This window comes from Odocoileus virginianus, unplaced genomic scaffold (genome assembly GCF_023699985.2).
Source record: "Odocoileus virginianus isolate 20LAN1187 ecotype Illinois unplaced genomic scaffold, Ovbor_1.2 Unplaced_Contig_16, whole genome shotgun sequence".
NCBI lineage: Eukaryota > Metazoa > Chordata > Mammalia > Artiodactyla > Cervidae > Odocoileus > Odocoileus virginianus.
In genome coordinates this window covers 1,294,740-1,307,157 of record NW_027224333.1, presented here as the reverse complement: position 1 = coordinate 1,307,157, position 12,418 = coordinate 1,294,740, and positions in this window count along the sequence as shown.

Below are 12,418 nucleotides of genomic sequence, written 5' to 3'. Positions count from 1 at the left end.
GGTTGGATTTGCAGCCTCAGACCTGGAGGGCCTTCTCGCAGTAACACTGGACAGATTGGAACTGATTTCAGGCTTTCCCTTGAATATTCTTGCCAGCTGGCACTGGACAGTTCTCGTAACCTCCAGACAAAGACCCCTAGGAACACAGTTTGTTGTTCAGTCACTAAGTCATGTCCAACTCTTTGTGACCCCATGGACTGCAGCACACCAGGCTCCTCTGTCCTCCACTATCTCCCAGAGTTTGCTCAAATTCATGTCCACTGAGTCAGTGATGCTATCCAGCCATCTCATCCTCTGTCACCCCCTTCTCCTCCTGCCCTCAATCTTTCTCAGCATCAGGATCTTTTCCAATGAGTCGACTCTTTGCATCAGGTGGCCAAAGTATTAGAGCTTCAGCTTCAGCCCTTCCAATGAATATTCAGGGTTGATTTCCTTTAGCGATTGACTGGTTTGATTTCCTTGCAGTCCAAGGGACTCTCAAGAGTCTTCTCCAGCACCACAATTTGAAAGCATCAATTCTTTGGCACTCAGCCTTCTTTATGGTCCAACTCTCACATCCATACATGACTACTGGAAAAACCATAGCTTTGACTATATGGACCTTTGTCAGCAAAGTGATGTCTTTGGAGTTGAATGAATTGGGTTACTTACTCACAGAAAGGGACACTGCACACATTGGGGCCAAGTGGGGCATCTGAGTCAGAGAAGTGCCTTGTGCAGAAAGTTAACAAAGCAGGCATGAGCCTGCTATTCTTTCAAAAACCTGTATGCCTGCCTGGTCTTTGGCCTTCATCTGGGAATCCAGTTTGGGAATGTTACCCCCATTCCCACACTGAAAAAAGTGGCATACTGTGCTTCAGCTGTCTGTGCCAGCAGTAAGGTTGATGCTGAGCACTGGTCTGTATTCAGGGAGTCTGGAATGTCGGTACATGCTAGGCAGGAAGTGCCTGTGTAAGCAGCCCCAATAAAACCATGGGCCACTGAGTCTCTGTGATTCCCTGGTGACAGCATGTCACAGGTGTTGACATAGCTCAGCTGATCCTGAAGGAATTAAGCACATGCTGTGTGAGCCAGTGGAAGAGGACTCTGAAGGCTGGAGCTTGGTTTCCCCTGGACTTCACTCATCCACTGTTCCATTGGCTGCTTTTGTATCTTTTCACTGTACCCAGTCTCAGCCATGATTATGACTTCATGCTGGGTCCTGTGAGTCTTAGTGAATCCCCAGACTTGGGAGTAGTCCTGAGAATCTCTGACATACTTTACTATGGGCTTTGACCTTGAGGTGGGCTTCCCAGGTGGCTCAGCAGTAAAGAATCTGCCTGCCAATGTAGAGATGCAGGTTTGATCCTGGGTTGAGAAGATCCCCTGGAGGAGGAAATGGAAACCCACTCCAGTATTCTTGCCTGGAGAATCCCATGGATGGAGGAGCCTGGTGGGGCTACAGTCCATAGGGTCACAAAGAGTTGGACACGACTGAGCATGCACATGAGGACCTGAGTGCACACTCACAGAGCCTGGAGCACTGTTGTACAAGCACACCCACAGCAAAAACTGAACTGGAGGCCGGTGACCTTGGAGAGGGTATAAAGCAGCGGGACTTGGCACTGGGTGCGTGATCCAGGAAGCAGCAGTCATTCTGGGAGTGGGTGTCGGAGATAAACCTTAGTTGGGGGAAGGACAATGAGAACAAGGCCAAAGCTGTAATTGACAAAGAAGCAGCAATTACTTACATAAGCCGAGAGAGGGGGAGATTTTTTTGTTTGTGACTTGGGTGACGTTGGTGTTTTGTCGATGCTCAGATATGACTGCAGAGGACTCTTGGTTTTGCCTTGATCCATCATGGTCACGGGGTGATCTTGACTGATGCTGCTGTTCTGTGAAACCATTCATGTTCAACAGAAGAACACCAGGGCCTGGCTGGGAGGGACTTCCAGCTCCTTGATGACAAGGAGCTCTTTTCCTTTTTCTCAACAGTAATTCAACTTGAAATAGTCTCTTCTGTAAGGCCACAGCTTTCGTTTATATGGAAAAATTTCTCCATCATGATTTAGGCCTTGATAATTATAGCGTCTCCAATTTCCTGTATCCATTGAGTGAAAATCCTACTTATGGAGACAGTGATGCTGGAGGAGTTTCGACCCACAGGCTGCAGATCAGATAACTTTGCTCTCTGTAATAACTGCTCATCAGTGTCCTGCTTCCCTCTGGTCAGTAGACTTTCCTGCATGCAGCTAAATCTAATTTCATGACTTCTGTCACTGGTACTTACTTCAACAGTCTTGTGTTGAGAATACAGTCCTGTGCATTTTAAGGCAGCACTGCTACCCAAGGCCATTCACAGCTCCCTTTTCCTAAAACCCAAAGTGAGGATTGTGGCTCTAGCAATCTCTGCAGGTGGTAATTGCAAGACCTAGCACTATTTTTTTTAAATTGGCCTGCAGTTGCTTTACAATGTTGTGTTAATTTCTGCTATACAACAGTGTGAATCAGTTAGACATTTACATATAACCACTCTTTTTTAGATTTCCTTTTTTTCTTTAGGTCACCACAGATCATTGAGTAGAGTTCTCTGTGCTACACAATAGGCTCCCATTAGTCCTTTTATATGTACTAGTGTATATATGTCAATCAGTCTCCCAATTTGTCTCACCACCCACCTTGGTAACCATCAGTTTGTTCTCTACATCTGTGTCTCTATTACTGCTTTGCAGATAAATTCATCTGTACCATTTTTTCTAGATTCCACATTAAAGTGGTATTATATGAGATTTGTTTTACTTTTTCTGACTTACTTCACTGTATGACGATCTGTAGGTTCATCCACATCTCTGCAAATGGCACTAGTTCATTCATTTTTAGTGGCTGAGTAATATTCCATCATTTACATGTACCACATCTTCTTTATCCACTCTTCTGTCAATGGACATCTAGGTTATTTCCATGTCCTGGCTGTTGTAAATAGTGCTGCAGTGAACACTGGAGTGCATACATCCTTTTGAATTCTGTTTTTCTCCAGATGTAAGCTCTGGAATGGTATTAAGACCCAGCACTTTTTGACTCCAAACTGCAGTTCCAGGGACCTTCAGTCCACATCTTTGACCTTCGTTCCAGGCATAGGTGGGATTCCTCTTGCAATTCATCTTGCAAGGGAAGGAACTGTCCCTTTCTTTCTGTTCACATGAATATCCCACCTCTCCCCAGGGCTCCTCTTTCCACCCCTGTGCCCTGGGGCAGGGCTGCAGGTGCAGTAGCTAAGAAATTATTCTACCTCCAAAAGGGATGCTCTCCTGCAGGTGGTTGTGAGAGGGTCTTCAGGTAGCTCTCTCCCCTGGTTTTGGGAAGGAATTGGGTCCAGGAGCTCCACCACTTCCTGGATGAGAGCACATCATGTCTTTAAACCTGTATCCCTCATCATGGCCTCTTTGATGTCTTCTAACGTGGGGGTTGTTGAACTGATGGGGCCCCTCTCAGTGCATCCTCCGGGGGGAGAATAGAACTGCCAGAAGTAAGTGGTCCTCTGAGCTTAAGATATGGAGACCTGGTGCCTTTTCTCTGCAGTGAATTGTGACTACTAGTTCTGGGGAAGGATTCCATGCAGTACTTAATACCAGTCATTCAAATTTCATCAGTCAGCAGTCATCAAGGACAAGATCTAAATATTAGGGAGCCTGGTTACAATTTTGACAAAGCTTCTTAATTTGTCCTGTCCAAAACAGGAGCCACTAGTGCTTATGGCTCCTGAGCCCTGGGCATGTGACTAGTCTGTATTGAAATGTGCTGTGTTGATAAAACACACTGGATTCTGAAGACAATAAAACCTAGAATATAAAACATCTCATTAATAATTTCTATATAGACTACATTTGTGATAATATTTTTTGATAATTTTTTATTGAAGTATAGTTGTACAATACTGTGTAAGTTACAGATGTATACTATAGTGATTGATGATTTGTACAGTTTATGCTCCATTTAAAGTTATTATAAATGGGGGATTGTATCCCCCTGGTTGTACAATATATCCTGTTATCTTATTTTTTTACATAATAGTTTGTACTTTTTAATATATTGCCCCTCCCCCATTCCCTCTCCCCACTGGTAACCACTAGTTTGTTCTCTATATCTGTGAATCTGCTTCTTTTTTGTTATTTCACTAGTTTGTTGTATTTTTTAGATTCCACATGTAAGTGATATCATACAATATTTGTCTTTCTCTGACTTATTTCACTTAGCATAATACCCTCCAAGTCCATCCATGTTGCTACAAATGGCAAAATTTCATTCTTTTTTATGTTTGAGTAGCATTCCATCATACATATATATACTGCATCTTTATCTATTCATCTGTTGATGGACACTTAGGTTGCTTTCATATCTTGGTTATTGTAAATAATGCTGCTATAAATATTGGGGTGCATGTATCTTTTTGAATTACATGTTTTTTTTTTTTTTCAGATATATACCCAGGAGTGGAATTGCTGGGTCATATGGTAGTTCTGTTTTTAGTTTTTTGAGAAACCTTCAGTTTACATCTTCACCAGCAGTGAACCATGGTTTCCTTTTCTCCAAATCTTCACCAGCACTTGTTGTTTGGGCTCTTTGATGATAGCCATTGTCACAGGCATTGTTATAATATTTTTGTATATTGAGTTAAATAAGTTATGTTATTGTAATTAATTTTACCTATTTATTTTTAAGATTTCTTTTTAAAAATTTTATTTTTGGCTGTGCTGGGGCTTCATTGCTGCACTTGGGCTTTCTCTAGTTGCAGCGAGCAGGGGCTACTCTTCCTTGTGATGCTTCAGCTTCTTGTTGCAGTTGCTTCTCTTGTTGCAGAGTGTGGGCTCTAGGGTGCTTGGGCTCAGTAGTTGTGTCCCACGGGCTTCTTCCTGGAGCAGGGATCGAACCCTGTCCCCAGCGTTGGCAGGCTGATTATTATCTGCTGTCCCACCAGGGAAGTCCATCATAGAAAATTGATGCACTTAGGTTAATCCTATATTAAGCTGGGTAGTAAAATAAACATAATAACTCACTACCCAAATTAGTGGGTAGCAGAGGATTCTCTCTGAGTTTCTCATGCAAGTATCCCTAGTCTGTGCTCCATTCCTCACTGAAGATCACTAGCACACAGCAAAGTTAACACATGCTCATGCATTGAAGCTAGTCTCGGGGAAAAATCCAGATGACCATGTTCATCTAACTCTGAGTGACAAACAGGGCTCCCTATCAAGATAACTGTCCAGTGTGAGCAATAGCCTTGAGGATTAAATGGAAATGCCTGTCTCAGCCTTAAATCATGGCTCGAGGTACACACCAAAATTACAGTTCTGCAGAAACCAATGTCTTGACAGAAGGGAGAGAGAACCATTCCATGCTATCATGGAATCACATCTAACAACATGTGGTCTCTCTCCCTGAACTTGTGCGGCAGAGCCAGTTGTCACCATGATTCCACTCCTCATTTCCCTCCTGACCTTTCATCTTTTGTATTCTTGTCAGTTTTCCTTGGGAAGCATTACCATTATGGTGGGGGTGTGTATGTCACGAAAGCACGTTCCACATCGCGCTGAAAATTATGGCTACAAAGCCTGCTTAAATTACACTCTAATACTATTTTCTTGGAAGTCATTATGAATTTGGGTTCCTCCTAACCTTTGCCACTGGGGATCACATAGCACAGCTCAACATTTCTGTTGCTGCATTTTATAGTGTTGGTAATGTAAGAATTTACTGGGGACTTTATATACAGAGACAAAAGCACGCCACTTTATGAAGCTATTAAACACTATGGATTTTCCCACATGAGAGATCAAGCTTATTGTATTTCCCAAGCCTCCCAGCAGTCCCTCCCCTTCGCCCTGCCCAGCACAGCTCCATTGTGTGAGAGAGTGTGGCTGGCCCAGTGTCCTTCAGCCCAGGGTTCTCAGCATCTGACTGCAACCCGGCGAGATCCCCAATGCGTAGCCATCAGAGATGGCTCACCCCTCTGTCACCAGGCTTGTTACTGCAGGACACCTGGTCTCTATGCAGGAGAGGTTATTATATTTCCTTCTGACAGTTGAAGCTTTTCAAGGGCCAACAATGCCATTTTTTTTATAGCAGAGATTAAAGTTAAAAACATGACAAGCTGAGAGCAATGTGCTTTTGTGTATGGACAGCCAGACATTTTCAGCCAGAGACGGCAGTTAGCTGCATGATCAAAATTCTAACTTGAAACTCCCAGGGTTCTCAAATTAGATGCTTATCTTCTCTTTTAGGGAGTGAGGCTGCATTTAAAACAAAAATTTATAATGGGGAAAATATGGTTTCACTCCCCAAATGCGTTTGCTGTGGATATGGCAGGTTGCTGAGATAGATGAGACATTATTTGCATAGAAAATCATCAAACAATATACCTTTCTGTTCATCAGATCTGAAAATTTGGACCCATTTCCATTCAGGGTGGGGAGGCGGTGGTCCTCATTAAGGCTCTCTTTGGAGTAATTTAGTTCTTCAAATCAGTTGTGTTTTATGGAAATGACCAAGAGGTTTCTTTGAATTTGAAGGTTTGTGTGTTTTTTGTTTTTTTTTTTTTTAAATTAAGAGTTCTCTGAATCTGGAGGTATTTACTGTGTGGTTTTAGTCACTGATATAACTCTAAAAATATGTGAGGCTGCCTCTGAGATATAAATCATTCAACCGCCAAATGTCCTCATTTCTTCTTCGATTAGGAGAGGTAAGTTTCTGTCTAACAGTGGGCCAGGGAGTGGGCCAAGGCACTGCGGCGACATCAGCACCTCTAGATGGAAATAGCAGCTCACTATCTAGAAAAAGTGGGGTATTAGTCATGCATGGGTAAATCCCAGTTGGGCAGAGACTTCTGACCTCTTGGATGGACATTGCACCAATGACATGAAGTGTTGGCTTCTAATTCACTGAGGGCAACAAAGCATAAGAATCCACTCGGGATATGAATGTACTTATGACTCATTCACATTGTTGGATGGCAGGAACCAATGCAAAATTGTAAAGCAATTTTCCAATTAAAAATAAAAGAAAGTTAAAAAAAATCCACTCGTTGACCTTGGCTTCCTCATGCACTTTGCATGGACCCAAGGCCCCTGGGAACTGGGCTGTGGCCCTGTGAGCACATGGGAAAGGCAGCCCCATGCTGGGTATACTCAACAGTTTGGACTTTATAATCTTCATTCTCATCAGTGTTCCTGGGAACTCCATGTTCATAGTTGAGTCTGAGGTGGGGAGAGCTCAGAGCTGGACGGAGTTGTAGGACTGCAGGGTGGACTGGCTTCCACTGACTGATCCTTGCTGACAGGATGCTCTCGGGGGAATCAAGGTGCTGTATGAAGGACAGACATGGTGAACAGGAAATGTGAGATACTTTAAGGTCCATCTCCTGAAAAAATTAAAGTGAAATGATGGAGGCCCTGACCTGAGCCTCCAAGCACGGTTGAGAGAGCCTCCAAGCACGGTTGAGACAGGCAGGTCTTTGCAGCAGGCATGTCTTTGCAGCATCTATCATAAAACCTCCCGGTGTTGGGAGGGACTCAGAATGTAATGATGTGTCAATTTTTAGAACTTTCTTGTTACTTCTTAGCTGCTGCACACAAATCTGGTAAACTAGAAGCACAAAGAAGAAAATACAAAGCACTAAATGCTCTGTTAATTGCACAGAGAACTTTGTGCTCAGAGAAACATCCTCTTTTTGGCTTGTGGAAATTTCTAGACCCCAGGTGTCCAGGTCCTGATACTACTGTTCTTTTAGCTGCTTCCACCTCTGTCTTTGCACCTACCTTTAGCTGTCCAGACTCACAAAGCCCTGGCTCCTTACACTCCCCAAAGCTGCCCATGTATCTGATCACCCCTGGAGGGGGGAATTCAGTCCTCCCTTGCTCACTCAATTACTCACATGCTTGGGAATGTGGGCAGTTGGATTCAAGGAGAAATGAGAGGAAAATAATTTTTAATTTCAAAGAGAATCCGAGATATCTCTACACTGTGAATATATGAATACAGTACAATTTATGAGGTGCTGGAAAATATACTACATTACACAGTCCAATTTCATGCAACCCATAGAATTCCAAATGCCCTTCAGAGTGTTGGAAGCCAACATGTACAAATACAATTTTAAATAGAGGATAACTAAATGGGTGTGATTACTCTGTTCAGAGCCTGCTAACGAATTCTCAAGAACATAAGGTTGTCAAGGTAATGTCTGGGAAGGTGGCAGAAACTGTCATTAAGCCAAGTGGAAAAATTCAACCCCATCAACGTCATATTCCAGGAATTCTCAAGCTAAAAGAAATTCCTGGACACCTCTCGGAGTGCTTTTGTGTTTTCTTCCCTTTCATCCTTCAGCCCTTTTTTCCATTTCCCCATAGATGACCAAATGAAATAGAATGTTCCCTAAGAAAAGTCACTTAAAGAAGTTGAGTTCAGGGTCAGTCTTTTTTATTTTTTAGTTTTCCATCCATGAGTCTTTCTTTTAGTTTATACCCTCTGGGCTGATTCAAATTAGAAGAGTATTTTGGACTCTCTGCGGAGGACACATGGTGGAATAACCTAAATTGGAAATGCATGTTTTATGATAACAGACATTTCCACTCTTGCTGGGCATTTCCAATTGCCAGAGAGCACCTCTATGACATGAACTAATCCACAGACCCTCTGGAGACTCGGCAGAGAAACTGAGGCCATGAAAGTGATTATAGGGCCATTAAGTATAAATGGTGGAAAAGAAATTACATTTGAATTTTTTTCATGTTCTGCTTTCATATAAATTACCTAAGACAATGGAAAGAAAAGACCATCTGGGTTTGGATTTCATAAAATGAGAGTCACATCTGCTCTGGTATGTCATGTAAATATTCCCTCATTAGAGAGTTCAGTCTATGAAACACTTTCGGTCAAAAAAGCATTAAGAAAAAAGGGGGAGAGATGGCTTTTCATGGATGTTGATTATTTTTAAATCCTCAGTCCTAAATATTAACTGGTGAACACCTCAGAAGGTTGTATGGGAATTTATTTTTAGAAAATAAGATACCTTACTCTGTGTCTACTTTGGCCAAGGAATGCACATTTCTTTTTTATTTGTTGAACAGGAGATTTGGTGCTTTTTTCACCCAAGACCAGGGGCCTCTTGTGTTTAGCTCAGCTTTTAAAAAGGGCTGAGGATGGCAAGGTGTAGATTCGTAGGTACATCCTTTGGCTTCAGCAATGTGAGATGAATGTTTCTAGCTGTACTAAATTATTTCTCTTTCCAATAGTCTCTTTGCCGCCTCTTTTTTCTAACCTTCTGTCTCTTGGCTCCATCTCCTTTATGTTGGTTCAACCTTAAACTTCATGTGATAGCAAGATGGTGACAGGAGATCTAGACTTTTCCGTTGTTTTAGGTTCAAGCCCATGAGGAAGAGTGAGCGGTGCCTTTTCAGAATCTTGTTGATGCTGAATGGGAGATGTGCCTATCCTGAAATAAATCAGTAATCACAAAGCCTAGGACATGTCGTATTCTGATTGGCCAAGGTCTCATCACATGCCCCACACCTGAATCATGGAAGTCCTACCCAGAACTCGTGGGCCAAGGAAAAAGAGATGATCCCTGTAATAGGCAGTTTCTGAAATGGCTCCTTGCCATCCTAGCCTTCTGGTATTTATGCCTTTGTGTATTCTTGTCCCCTTGAGTTGAGGTTGGGCCTGGTCTCTTGCTTCTAACCAATAGAATAAAGTAAAGGTTATGGTATGTTATTTCTGTGACTATATTACATAAGACAGTGATATCTTTCTTGCTCTCAAATCCTCTCTATTGTCTTCTGAACTTTTACACTTTGAAGCAAGCTGCCATGTTGGAGGAGCCCATATGGCAGAGAACTTAAGGCAGCCTCCAGCCAATAGTGGTTGAAAGAAAGAGGCTATTAGTCTAAGCACTCTCTAGGAACTGAATCCTCCCCTCAACCATGTGACCCCAGAAGCACATCTTTTCCCAGTCCAGCCTTCAGATGATGCCCCAATCTTGGCCAGCCACTCACTTGCAGACTTGGGGCAGGGCATGAAGCAGAGGACTCGACTAAACTGTGCTAAAACTCTTTGATTCAAAGAAACCATGATAGCGTTTGTTTTCTGCTGCCAAGTTTGTGGTGACTTTTAAAGCAGCAATAGACAGCCAATACACTGTACCAGAGGGATGCAGGATGCAGATGCTGGAGAAGGGTAGTGTGTGAAAATGCGGTTGGGGTTTGTTTTAATCAGATAGTACAATAAGATACACAGGCACAGAAATGCTTGTCACAAAGGAAAAAGTTTAAACTCACAGATATTTAGAGACATGAGTCATGATATAACACAGAGGGCCACACTGGGAAAGACCAGAGCTGGTTAGGAGGTGGAGGGCTAAGGAAAAACCATGGACAAAAGCCTCAGTTGTGGTTTTCACAGCAAGAAGGGGCAAGGCAGTATAAACACACTTGGGATGGGCCTGTTTAAGTAATTTCAGGGACTTTCAGGATATAAGGACCGCCTCTAGTTGCTCAGTAGCTGGCCCTGGGGTGATACTAGGGTGGGGGGATTGTCTTAGTTCCAACTAGGTGCTGTAACAGGATCCCTTAGACCAGGTGGCTTATAAACAACAGAAATTTCTAACTGTTCTGGAAGCTGTAAGCCTGAGATCATAGTTGCCAGTACAGTCAGATTCTGGTTAGGGCCCTTTTCTGGGTTGCATACCCACATGGTGGGAGGGAATAGAGATCTCTTAGGGGGTCTCTTTATAAGGGCACTAATACAATCCATGAGGGCCCCACCTTCATGACCTTATTACTTCCCAAGGGTCACACCTCCTAATAACAGGTTGGGGATTAGGATTTCACTTTTAAATTTGGAGGCAGTGCATAAACACTCAGATCATGACATAGATAGTGGCTCAATCAAGGAGGCAGTTGGCAGGTATGGGCTGTACATTGGTTGGTTTGCTGGAATTACCTTTGGTACAAACAGTCTTTCAGGATTATGTGTGCATGCTCAGTTATCTCCAACTCTTTGTGAACCTGTGGACTGGATTCCTCCAGGCTCCTCTGTTCATGAGATTTCCCAGGCAAAAATACTGGAGTGGGTTGCCATTTCTACTCCAGGGGATCTTCCCGACCCAGGGATTGAACCCCCATCTCCTGCATTGGCAGGTGGATTCTTTACCACTGAGCCACCTGGGAAGCCCTCTTTCTGGGACCAACAACCCCCAAATGTTGAATCACCATGGAATATAGAAAATCAACACACAATTCATACAAGTAGGTGAAGTTTGGGCAGCAGAACAACAGTTGCCTACCACAGCACCTGATAGGCATGAATTCATTGTCTCAACAGTCTTGGGAAGTGGGTAGAAATTGCTTTCCCTGTATTTTTGTAAGGTGAAAATACAACAGCACAGAGAAACGACCTGCTCAAAATCAGTAAGTCAGAATAACAAGATGAAAATGAGACTGAATAGGATGGAATGTGCTATTGGCAGAGTACAGTTTAACCTTACGTTGTGTGAGATATGATTGCTTCCTAGTCTCTGCATAGTTGGTAATAGTCAGGGGATTTCAGATTTTAGATTTTAGGTGCTCTGAAACAGGAACTTTCTCAATACAAGCTGCTGATCTGTGCCAGGCAGCCACACAAGGTAAATGAAGAAATCAACCAAACTGCCTGACCCAGTACTGACATGTCATGGTCACTCATTGTCAGTCCTGCCTGCCCTCCCTGGCTAGCCCCTGGAGCTGCCACTGTGTGTCCTTCCTGGAGCAGTTTCTGGGCCAGTCCCAACCGGGGCTGAGAGTGTCTGTGTCGAGTCCACCAGTGACATGATCCAGAAGTGGTTTTGCATTCCTTGACCCAGCTTCTGCATTCCCAGGGCTGGGCCATTCGCCCCTCATGACTCCTGTGTTCTAATTCTGGCAGCTCAACACATATGCGTTGGCAAATGCCTGGTTTCCCTGCCAATAATTGCATTTTCCTGCCTGAGTAGTATCCCTGGCACATGACACTCCTGCAAAGAACTAAGAACTCCTATTTTTAGGGATGCAATCCACAAGGGTAGGGGCTGCACCGGATGGGTTTTAAGGGCTCTTCATGCCTTGAAAAGCCATGACTCTACATTTGGTTGTTTTTTGCTCGATCTTGCATCATGGTACTTCTCATTCTTATATTCTCTCTTATTGATTGCAACCTTTTTGAGATCAATGACTACATAGTTTTAGTTTTAAAACATATCTAAAGCCCTTGGAGTTTCAATAATTCTTACTTTTGAAATGGAAATGATTTTAGGAAAAGCAACAGTCCAAAGAAAAGTAATCTTAGAAGTAAAAGGAGTCTTTTATTTTTAGAAAAATGTCCCCTTTTATATTGCTCTTTTATAATTCTCCTGTATGATAAACTCAATGAGCAC